The following is a 12076-nucleotide window of genomic DNA, read 5'->3' as shown; positions in this document are numbered from 1 at the left end:
CCCACACTCTTCCATCCCTGTTGTCAGCAAGGCTCAGATTGCCTGTTTCAGGTAAAAGTTCTTTGCTCTTTTCAGCTTTGTGGACTCAATTTACTGGTAATGAATTGCTGTGTTAATTCATTTTGGGGAGCTTCTATGATGGTAGGATTTCCTCTAAACTACCTTATTCCATTCCCCCAGGGGATGAACTACATGGATTAAAGGATGTTAAAAATATAGTTAAATAATAGTAAAGAAGATTGGAATATTCAAAAGGTGAGAGGAGATAAAGTGGAATCAAGGTCATGCATGAAGGCCCTAAAGAGGGGGAAGTGAAGTAGAAGACAGAGAACAATTTTTTTTTTTTTTTTTTGCTGCTAGAGGAACAGCAGAGGAGAACAAAAATAATAAAATAAGCAAACAATTAGAGCCGAACTACAGCAATGCTTTCCCCTAAATATCAAACAACAGAACTGCAAAATAAAAAATAAAAACAAAGTTTCTACCTTTGAGAAAAACAGAACAAAATAGTAAAAGATTAGTAAAAGAAAAAAATGATGAAATAGAAACATACATGAAACAATCAGCAACTATAGCCAGAAAATTTTTAATTAAAAAATGCTCAAATTTTTCTAGTGAGGTAGCTGAAGTTGAGCATTTACATCCTATTCCAGATTGTCCTTCTGTCCCTCACTTCTAGGGCTATGTGCCTCTTAAAGGGATCCAGGGCTTGGTGATACTAGGTCCAATTTACTTTCGTGATTTTTATCTCTCCACCTGCTGGAGTAGATTGGAAGTGTAGCTGGTTGAAATGGCTCAGTTTCTGCACTAGCCAGCACTAGGGGACAGGACAAAACTGGAAATACCTTCTATTGGGATTTTGTCTGAACAACTTAGATCACTACTCTTCCTGGTTGGAAGTGGCAGGTACAGAGATCTATTGGGGAAATTCCAGTTGCTGGGGTTGAGCTCTAAATGGAACGTTGAACATTTGTTTGGGGTATATACTCCAGAGCTACTAAATCCTTGAACTCATAGGACTAAGTAGATATTAATCTTGGCAGAACACCTGGATTTCTAGTGTCTCCCCAGAATGTCTACTCATAGGATGGAATGACATCTCTGGATAGATGGTGCACACAATGGGTTTCCTGTAATCTGCCAACCACCCAAATATGAATTTCCTAGTCTCCATCTCCAAATGTAATCATGTCCACCTGATCAATCTCCCTGTCAGCTGGTTATTCACGCCATAGAGCTCAAAAGGAAATAAAGGTTGCATTCTCCTGTCCCTACTGTAATCACACTCACTTGGACTGTGTCCCCAATCCTTTACCGCTGGTTTTTCATGGGCCACCATACTCAAAGGGAGAGCAGGATACACTCTTTTCTGTACCTCTGTCTTGAATCCCCTGGGGTGGTGAGTAGCCAGGTGTGCTTTAGGTCATGCAGAAAGCACCAACAGAGACAGAGAAAAGTATTTGCTAAAGATCTCTCAGTTTCCTGTAGGAATAAGATTCAGCATGAACTCCTTGAGCCGGCTCTCCACCTCAATTCTTCACTTAGAAGTTTGAAAGCACAGAGAACATTTTGTGTGCCAAATTTGTCCTCTCTCTTTCTCTCTTCCTTTGTGTTGCCCTTACTTTGAGTGACACGGCATTATTGTTGCTGCTGAGTTTAGGTATGTTTCCTTATGTCCCCCGTTCATTATTCCAGAATCTCTGGGCTTCTCTGAATCTCTGACAGGCAAATAATGATTTATAATATTTTTCTTCAGACACTCACCTCATTATGAAGTTGTATCCCTGTTGCTCATATTCCAAGCAGCAGAACAGTGGGAATTGCCTCCTTCCTCTACTCTGCCATCTGTGATCCTTTCCCTCAATGTCTTTATGTGCAGTTGAACTAGGTGATCTTAAAGCTTCCTTCCAGCTCTGAAATCTGCATTTCTTGTAGGAAGTGACAGTGTAGTAAACTAAAGGAGGAGAAGCACAACTAGCATTGTGTAAATAAAGTTATACACATGTACTCTTCAATACTCACTCATTCTCATAAGCAAGCTTTAAGGTTTGTGTTATAAGAAGAAAGTGAAGCAGAAACAAGATTAGGTATAATTACTATCATTTATTATGGTAATGTTGTTTCATGTAATCCTCATAATAAACTTACCATTTCAGTCTGAGTCCAAAGAAACCACATAGTGCATCAAACAGTAGAAATGAAATATAAAGAATAACTGAAAATTATAAAAGAATAATTATAAGACCAAAGGGAATTATCTGGAACCCAGGGCTGAGGGAGAATTCCCAAGGAAAGACAAACATGGAAGGTGGTCAGAACTCATCAGTATGGTGAGCCAACAGATAGCAGAAAAGTTAGATGATTTAGCCAGGTCAGACTTGGTCTGAATTTGCTGGGTAAATGACAAACCATCTTCCAGAGTGCAGGAGGTGGGCAAGTGATTAGCAACTGGTGTTATGGGGCTGGAAAGGGAGTCTGGTCAAAGAGCTACAGAGTATAAGAAATGAGGCAGAACTTGCAGAAGAAATGACTAGCTGCTATATGATGCTCTCGGCCATGATGGCTTCATGCAGGCTACACAGAGTTCTGAGTTGTATGTCAAGAGAGTTACAGAAAGGATATTGTCAAGTTAAGGATACAAAATCACAGAAGGACCACATTCAGAGCCTGTGGCTGAGACATATTTTACTACCAAATGTCCTCATATGCATGCTGCTCACCTGCCTATCAAACCAGAAACTGCAAGAAACCTCATTCTCCCCAGTGTCCCTCCGACAGCTTCTATTAAAACAAAACAAAACAAAACTTAACATTGTGCTCAATTTAAATGAGTAATGTTTAAATGAATTCTATTATCATAGAGCATGTATCAAAGGGTACTTTTGGAACTGAGAGACGATAAATTGATCACTGACATACTTGCAAAGTGACTATTATCTATAATCACACATAGGCACACCAAGGCTTGGAGACATGAATACAGACACTAAATGGCAGAGCCAGAATTATGTCCAGAGCCATAAATGACAGATAATTCCTGAAACTCAGCTCTAACCACACCCCAAGAGCAGAATGATGAAAATTGCCCACTTAAAATATTTCATAGATAGCTCTGTATTTTGAATCCATTATTATACTTATGACCATAGGGTAAAACTTCATCTGAAGAGAAATCGTCTGCATCTTTTCTTTATTAAGACAAGGAATCAAATGACAGATATACTCCACAAGATTTCTAACCTTCCCTTCATCCCAGGCTAGGTTAAATGTCTCCCTCTTCTTTGTTAAATGGTCCCATCTGCTTAGAAAATTTATCTGTACATTTTTTTTTAAAAAAGCATTTATCACACTTAATGTAATTATCTGTATTTCTTTATCCTAAATCCCAATATCCTAAACTGTGGAGTCTGAGCCTTGTATATTCAGTTTTGCAGCTCCAGGTCAATGCCCTAGCTCCCAATAGGTGTTTAATATAAGGATGTTGAATTGAACCAAAGAAAACAAGCTCAATAAACCAGCTTATTCAATTATTTCATTTCTAAAATATAACTCAGGGTCAAGACTTTCCACTGATAAAGGGGTTAAAGGACACATACCATTCAATCCCATAGAGTCTTTAATGGCATACAAGGTCTACTGTATGCAAAGGATCAGAGAGTGAATTTTTAGAGTCATTCTAGGGGTGACTCAACATATTTTGAAAGACTAGCCCAAACAAGAATAAAAATGAAGGGCAAGGTAACAAGTGTCAAAAGAAAAACTAGGAGTGTTTAGTTGAAGGGATTTGAAATCTTAAAACACAAAGAGAAGTGATACAGGGGAATGTTGGAAGCAGGTTAGAGGAAGGAGGTCTGGATTAATTTACAGCATGACATGCCTCTGACAGCTCTCGGAACCCTCCCAGTACATGTTTATGCAGTTAGATTGAGCTGATTTAAAGGATCTGAAATGGTACCTTCAGCACACTCTCCAACATTATAACAATCTACTTGGCTCTGTCCCTCTGAGGACTCTTACACTGCTGTCTAGGGTCACTTACACGTCTAGTTTCAATACACTTAAAATTAAGCAAATCAGATCCATGATCATGTGCAAGTTGCTGGGGGAGTCCACATCCTCAGCCTTGTAGCAAGTACCCTGTTAACCAAGTAACTTCCTAATAATACTACATACTATACTCTTGTTTTCATGTAGGTCCTCTCTTATTATTAACCCAGGTCTTTGAAGAACAGGGTTTTGCCTATCTCTCCCTACTTCCTTGTCTTCAGGGACAAAACTTTTGATTTCCATGTGTCTATTCATATTATTGACACCCAGATCTGCCCAAGATAACATTCTTCCTAGATCTGAAAACATCTTCTATTTGTGACCAGATCATCCATTTTACTCACAATTCACCAGTTGCCTCCTGTTAACCAAGATCTTTCCCAGTGACTCTCCTGAAACTTCTGCTTTATATGCCAGCCCTGATCCAGGAGTATGTCTTTATCCAATTTGCTGATGGACATTCTGACAATTGAGCCCCACTGAAACTACATTGGCTACATCCACAGTACTGCAGAGTGATTATTGACATTCAATATTTTGACCCAGAAATACTACTATAATCATAGATATATGGGAAATACTAAATTACAACAAATGTTCTCTATGTACCCTGTAAATAAAATTATATTGGAAATATTTTCAATATAAGACATCAAACAAGATGTATGAAATTAATATGGATTTAACTAAACATCTAATTAATCATAATACTCATAACTTATACCCAAATATTTTATTGTTGGTTATCAACTATAACACCATTCAAAACTAAGTGTGTAGAGCTGGGGTTGTAGCTCAGTGGTAGAGCACTTGCCTAGCATGCATGAGGCACTGGGTTTGATCCAGAGCACCACATTAAAAAAAATGAAATAAACAAAATAAAGGTATTGTGTCCATCTACAACCAAAAATATTTTTTAAAAAACACTGAATGTGTATGATTTTATACAGATATAAATATATATGCTGTTTTGGTTCCAAATATAGTTAATAGACTTTTGTGATTGCTAGTCTTGAAATTCTTTGAGGAGCTTATTCCTTAAATAAATAAATAAATAAATAAAAAATCTGACATGTAGAAAAGCAGGATTTTGTAACATCAAGTTTTGCTATGAAGAGATATTGTGAGAGTCTAGAAGGGATCTATTTTCTGTTCACATAACTTATAGAACATTTTCTAAATGATCCCAGATTCAATTTTAAGCACAAGTCATAATTTATTGAAAGAACTAAATATTTACAAATTTTTATTTTATTTTTTGGTACACATAACATATGAATAATTGCACTTTGACTTCCAAACAAGACAGGTAATCAGGACTAGATTTACTCCCCATCAACTACAAAAACAGTCTAAATAAAGAAAACAACCATTTTTATACATTGAATAGCAGTGTGACAGTGTCCCGGGTCTGATGGTGTTCCTGAGTACAGACTTGAGAATTCAAGGTTGCAAAGGTGGCTACAATTTTTCAGGGCAAAATACTGGATGAGAGAGGGATGAAAAGAGACAAGAGTTCCATATAGAGGTAGAGAGATGGAGAGAGACAGAGAGATCCTCCAGAGATTGGCAGAGGGTTTTCCTGGGTACAGACTAGCACCTATGTGTGAGGAAACCACCTGGGGCATAGAACAAACCACCAGAAAGAAGGAGGCAGAACATTCTTCAGAGCTCACACAGAGATAGAAGGAGTTCATATTCCCAAGTCACAACAGAAAAAACAACTCACAATACAAAGATTTTAGGTATTTGACAGTGAAGAAGCACTCAGCTTCAACCCAGAAAAAATTCTCAGTAATATTTATGAGAAATCAAAAATATCAGTTCTGAACAACATAAAATTCAAATCTGGCATTCAACAAAAAATTACAGACATACAAAGTGGGAAACTATAACCCGTTATGAAGGGAAGAAAATCAATCCATAGAAACTGCCTACAAAATGGCACAAATTACAGAATTAGTAGGAAAAGGACATTAAAACATTTATTGTAACTATATTCCATATGGTCAAGATCTGAATAATTTAATTACTTTTGGCAATAACACTGCTCATTGAGTTTTAAGTGTTGGCTAGATATATAAATCAAAGGCATGCTTATTTTGTTCTTGTTACAGAAAATTTCAGGGACTGCAGCATCTATGCAGTTCGATTATTCTTTTCCCTTTTTAATAGAACTCAGCTTTTCTGCATTGCATAGACTAGGAAGTTAGTAAACCATATATGTCTGCTGAATTCAAAAGAAAATTTTTTTCTGCTTGGACTTATTTCTCGACATATTTTACTCATGCATGGAATGACCCTTGTCAATACCTATTAAAATCTCTGAAAAAAAATTAAAAGTGCAAATCGTTCAAAATAATCATCTGTGCAGCAGGTTTAGTTAAGAGCCGAGATAAGAGTGGAAGAGAAGTCAGATCACACTACCATACACAGCAGACAGGATATGTGTTCATGGTCATCCCCTATGTTAATTAAAATGATGGTATATTGTGAAGTACAATCAGGTGAAAGGCTTTGAAGTGAGCAAGACACATATTTAAGCAACAAACTACACCCACTCTAGATGTCTTGGGTACAACTCATTTTCTTTCTTGGCTCACAAAATAATCTCCTCCCAGTTGGCCAAATTATCTAAGTCCCTTAAAGTAGCCTAAAACTGGGGCTCAGCCTACTTCCTTCAGTTAAAGCAAAAAGAAATCCAGGTGGGATATGTGTAGCATCAAGGGGAGCATGGCCTATGCTGTTCAACTTTAACATACCCAAAACACCTGAGAATGAGTCAAAAGGTCCCAGAGAGAGAGGTAAGGAAGTGATAACTTTGATGATTGATTTGTCCTCACTTTTATCCCCTTTTCCCCTCCAATTTCATGAGATCCTCCCAAGTCACATGATGTACCTCTAATACGCAATTCATCCTTAGATGTTTTTTGTGTCACTCAGAAAGCTTAAATGGCCTTCTGTCACTTTGAAGGCAGCAGGCTGAAATCATGTTTCTCATAATTTATAAGACCCTGGAAATGTGTGGCCTGAGTCTCCTGGAGAAGCAGCCTAGCCTGAGCTGCCAAGCTTTCTAAGCACTGGTTCAGGCTCCACTGTTCATTGGCTGTGTGACCTTCAGCACAAAACCCCAGCTCCCTCCTCTGTAAAATAATGCTATCTACTTAACAAGTTTCTGGTTAAGGATGAAATGAATAATTTATGTAGGATACATAGCATTGTAAGCACTTTATAATAGAAAATTTTACCTTTTCAAATATACTTACCAATATTTTAGAACAGATACTTGCCCTGTTCTGTAGGGCTACTTCTTATACCCTGTTCTGCATTACACTCACAGATGCACACAAAAACACATGCACACACAAACAGCTGAATACACCCATATGCACATTTCATTCCCATTTCTGCTTTTCTCATACTTGTATCTTTCTAAAATGTCTGAGCCACCTCTTGACTAATCTTTTTATTCTTTAAGATTCATCACAAGTCTCATCTATCTGAATTATTAAACTATCCTAGCTTATCTAAACTTTGCTATAGTTCTCTTTTTTTTGAAATTCAAACCGATCGTATCCTCTCATAAAACAACTTCTATATACTGATTTATAATAAAAACGTTTGACTTTTTTTTCATGCATTGTTTTTTGTTTCCTCAACAATAATCTGAACTCTTTAGTGACAGGGAACCATTTTTTTAATAGATGACTCTTTGGTAGATATTACAGTGGCAGACTCAGGAAATCATTAATGATTTATTGATTAAATGTAAGACAAAATTCAAAAGAGATGGAAAATATTTAATGAGTTATATGGTAAAAGTCACTTGAAACTGTTGAAAAGATCAAGGTATTAATTTGACCTGAATGACATACCAAGAGAGGAAGAATCAGGGAGTGGAAATACAGTACACTTGTTTTCTGCTTCTGAAGCTTGAAAATGAAGTGTAGAAATTTTCTCTCTCATAATATTTTAGTTTTTAACTTTCTACTTTAATCCTATTACTCTCTGCTTACCAGAGATGCAAGTTTCAGTAGTTGCTTCATTGCTTGGGTCTAGCAGTCTATTTAAAAGTGTTAATAAGTAAGCAGTCAGTTACTAATAAATGCATCAGTAAATAAAAAGAATTTACATGATTCTGAGAGATAAAGTGAAGAAAAATTATTCTTTGAAATCTAACGAAAATCAACAGATGATGAAGGGTATAAAAGTGGCAGAAGTAATTTCCAATGGAAAAGTTTTTGTGATGCGTTTTTCAAGAAAGAAACTCAAGACTGGGTGTGTAGCTTAGTGGTAGTGCATCTACTTAGCATGGGTGAAGCTCTGTGCTCAATCTCCAGCATGAAAGGAAGGAAGGAAAGAAGGAGGAAAGAAGAAACCTACTGCACTCAATCAAGAATATTAATACAACCTACATAATAATGGATCTGGTGTCAGAGAAAACTGTTTCTAAGTCAATCATATTATAATATAAAAGTCTGAGATAAGGATATTTTAAAATAAGATCATAATCCTGCATTGATTCTAAAACTAAGAAACCATGAAGCAATAAATTAATAGCTTTTATTCAACTGTGTCCAGAAAAAGATGCTTCTTTGGAAGAATGTGTGACATTGAGGTTTAAAAAACAAAACAAAACAAAACAAAAAAACCCCAAAACAGTTATCCACTAATCTAGGTTGTTGTAAATGTTCCCTATACACCTTCAATTTTTGTTCCATTGTGATGTTGACCAGTCAGCATTCTGATCTCTGATTTTATTTCCTAAATGGGTTTAACCAATAGGGTAGGAATTAGAGCCTCTGTGAACATATATATGGTCAGTTGGCTATTGTGGAAGATTTAGAAGCCTATGTATATTCATAATATATCTGGTTGGAAATCAGCTTCTTGTGAATGTACTTATCATGTGTCAACACTGAGAGTTAACTCACTTATGGGGGAAAATAACAAACTGTTCTCAACTTCAGAACATAGAGTGATCCATCAGAATACAGCCAACTTGTGGGACCCAGTCTCCAACCTAGCAACCATTTTCCTTTCTTGATTACTAGATCTTTAAATGCAATATAGGCCTGTGTAGAGAGATCATTTGTAAACACTATAACAATGAAGGCTAATGTTTCCCCAAATCACAGAACTCTTCCTTCTTTCTTAGTCTCCAGCATTAGGGAAGGTTTGGCTATGTTCTTTGGGTCACAATAAGAAATCTCTCCCTCCACCAAAATATACTTTCCCTCCTCATGTCCTAATCAAATTATACTCACCATCTCCAGTAAACTGTCTTTGGCCTATTCGCCCAATCTCACACTCACTCCTGGATTAGATGCTCTTATCTTGGTACTCCTTGGAAACATTCCTGCTACTACACATGTGCACATTGTTTTTGAGTGATCCATTTATTGATCTGTTAACTGTAAGGTTCTTTAAATAAAGCTTGACATATTTTCATCTTTAAATTCTTAGCACCTTACAGTGTGTTTAATATCCAGGAAGAGTTCAGTATATTTTTTGATAAAAACATGCTTTGTTAATTTATCATAGTATGGGACAATAGACTTCTTTATGCAAGTACCTTCACAGATATTTGAATTAAATTTTCCATCAGAGTCCTCTCACCCTCACAACATTCACAAAAATTGAGGATTCTGAATATGGAATTATTCTTGGGTCAGAAAATGGTGATATTTCCCAGTAAATATATTTTAAAATGCATATTTTACATGATACTTATGTAGTATTTTGAGTGCAGCAGAAACTATCACAAGTGCTTTATAAATATTAACTTGAATTATCCTCAGATCGAACCTATAAAAGAGGTGATATCATTATCCCCATTTAGGGTCAGAGGAATGGAGCTTCAGAGAAGTTATGTAACTTGGACAAGATTGCTCAACTACTAAGGGGAAGAACCAGGACTTGAATCCAGGCAACCTGGCTAAGAGCCTAAAGCCTCTCTTGCAGGCCTAATGGATTTGCCAGTAAGTCTTCATCTGTGAATGAATGAGCACAAGGTACACAAAAGCCTTGATGTATAAGTCATTTCCTCCCTTTTTTTCCCCTTTGTCTAGCCTTCTTAAATGGATGTCTTTTAAACTTTATATTTTAGACAAGAATTTTATTGAATTACTTTCCTCTAAGGAACCTAGCTTATTTTACCAAAAGGAAAAATGAAAAACAAAAACAAAAACAAAAGCTCAGTAATCCTCACAAAATCCATTGAGGAATATACACATTAAGGAAAGGAAATATTTTAAAATGAGTATTAGCTAAATTCTTACCCCCTCTGGGCAAGACTGAATAATGATTTCATTCTGCCCTGAGATTGAAAAGAAATGTTCTTTTAATTCTTGGAAAGGATGCAAAAGATTCTAAGGGCTCTTCGTGAAAACCTTCTATTTTCATTGTTTTTGAAGTTCAAATCCTAGGAGGATTAGCTGCAGCTGACCTCCTGTGCTTAGGGAGATGTACGCTATCATAGAAATCAGAAATCCAATTAATTAGTCTCTCTCTTCAGTTCAGCACTTCAAATTGCAGCTGGAAGAAACCAATCTATAGACTATTCAGTCCCCAAAACATTTCTTCAGAGACATCTTTGCCAAAAGGAGTGGGCTTCTTTGCTAGCATTGCAATCAACTCATAAAGGAGAAAAGCAGTAATAAAGAGAAGTTGCCAGGATTAACTGAAAACTGTGTAATAAAAGGAGTGTTATCAATTAAATTGTTATGTTCTTCAAAGGATCAACAGAGGTCAAAGAAAAGATGTTTTACCATCATTTAGAAAATTGATGAGGAAGATTCCTTAGGAAATTGACTTAAAAAATTGTATCTTTAGCAGGCAAATATGTAAAGAGTAAATTGTATTCCCAAGTAAGCCCTTATCTTGTCTGTTAGGAATAAGGAAATTCCTACTACAAAAGAGTGTATACCCTATAGGAAATGTTCAATAAAGTATTTCAGGGATAAGGAAGATAATAATGGATGGAAATACAAACAGATGATTTAAATACAGAAAAGAGGGGGTACCAGACTCAGCAAGCACATGAACTGTTATCTCTAATCTTTTGGATAGTTCTTTCTTTGTCACAGTATAGTTTCCTCACATTTGTGCAATAAACAGTACTCAGCTGAGTACCCTGGAGGATCCTCCTTTTGCAAATATCTACAACCCTGAATGCCTCTCTACTGTCCAGCAAAGCCTCCTAAGAATTCCAGCATAGGTCTGCTGGGCTCCACTTGGTTTCTCCCTCTCTGCCATAGGCCTGAAATCTCTTTCAGTGCAATGAACTGGGGCAATCAGAAGGCTCACCTAATTTATTTCCTCTCTCTCTCAATGGCCATTTAATCTCCTGAGGAGTCTTCTGATCAAGTTTCTGAACACGTCATATTAAAGATGCAAAAATTAACTCAAAATGGATTATAGACATAAATATAAAACCCACCATCATAAAACTTCTATGAGAAAAAACTGAAAAAATTTCAATACCCAGGATTAAGCAAAGATTATTAGATATAACTCCAAAGCCAAAGCCCTAAAACTAAAATTAATAATTTGGAGTTCATCATAATGAAAAACTGCTCTTCTAATAATTCTGCTAAGAAAACTAAAACACAAGCTACAGACAAGGAAGAAATATTTTGAAATTATATATCTGATAAGGAGCTTTTATCCCTCATAGGTAAGGAAGTTCTATAGCTTAGTACAACAAATAACTAAATCAAAATATAGGCAAAATATTTGCACAAATATTTAGTCAAAGAAAATGTACAGATGGCTAATAAGCGTGTGAAAAGATACTCAATGAAATTAGTTATTAAAGAAATGAAAATTAAAGCCACAGTGAACTACACTAACATCCACTAGAATAGCTACAGTCAAAAGGATTGACAGGGTCTTTGTGATTTTGTGATTATTGGCAAATAAATGGAAAAACTAGGACCCTCAAGCATTGCTGGTGGGAATGTAAAATGGTACAGCTACTTTGGAAAACAGAGTGTCAGTTTCCTAAAATATTAAATATAAACTTGCC

Source organism: Marmota marmota, unplaced genomic scaffold, assembly GCF_001458135.2.
Source record: "Marmota marmota marmota unplaced genomic scaffold, marMar, whole genome shotgun sequence".
Lineage (NCBI taxonomy): Eukaryota > Metazoa > Chordata > Mammalia > Rodentia > Sciuridae > Marmota > Marmota marmota.
This window is presented reverse-complemented; position numbering follows the sequence as displayed.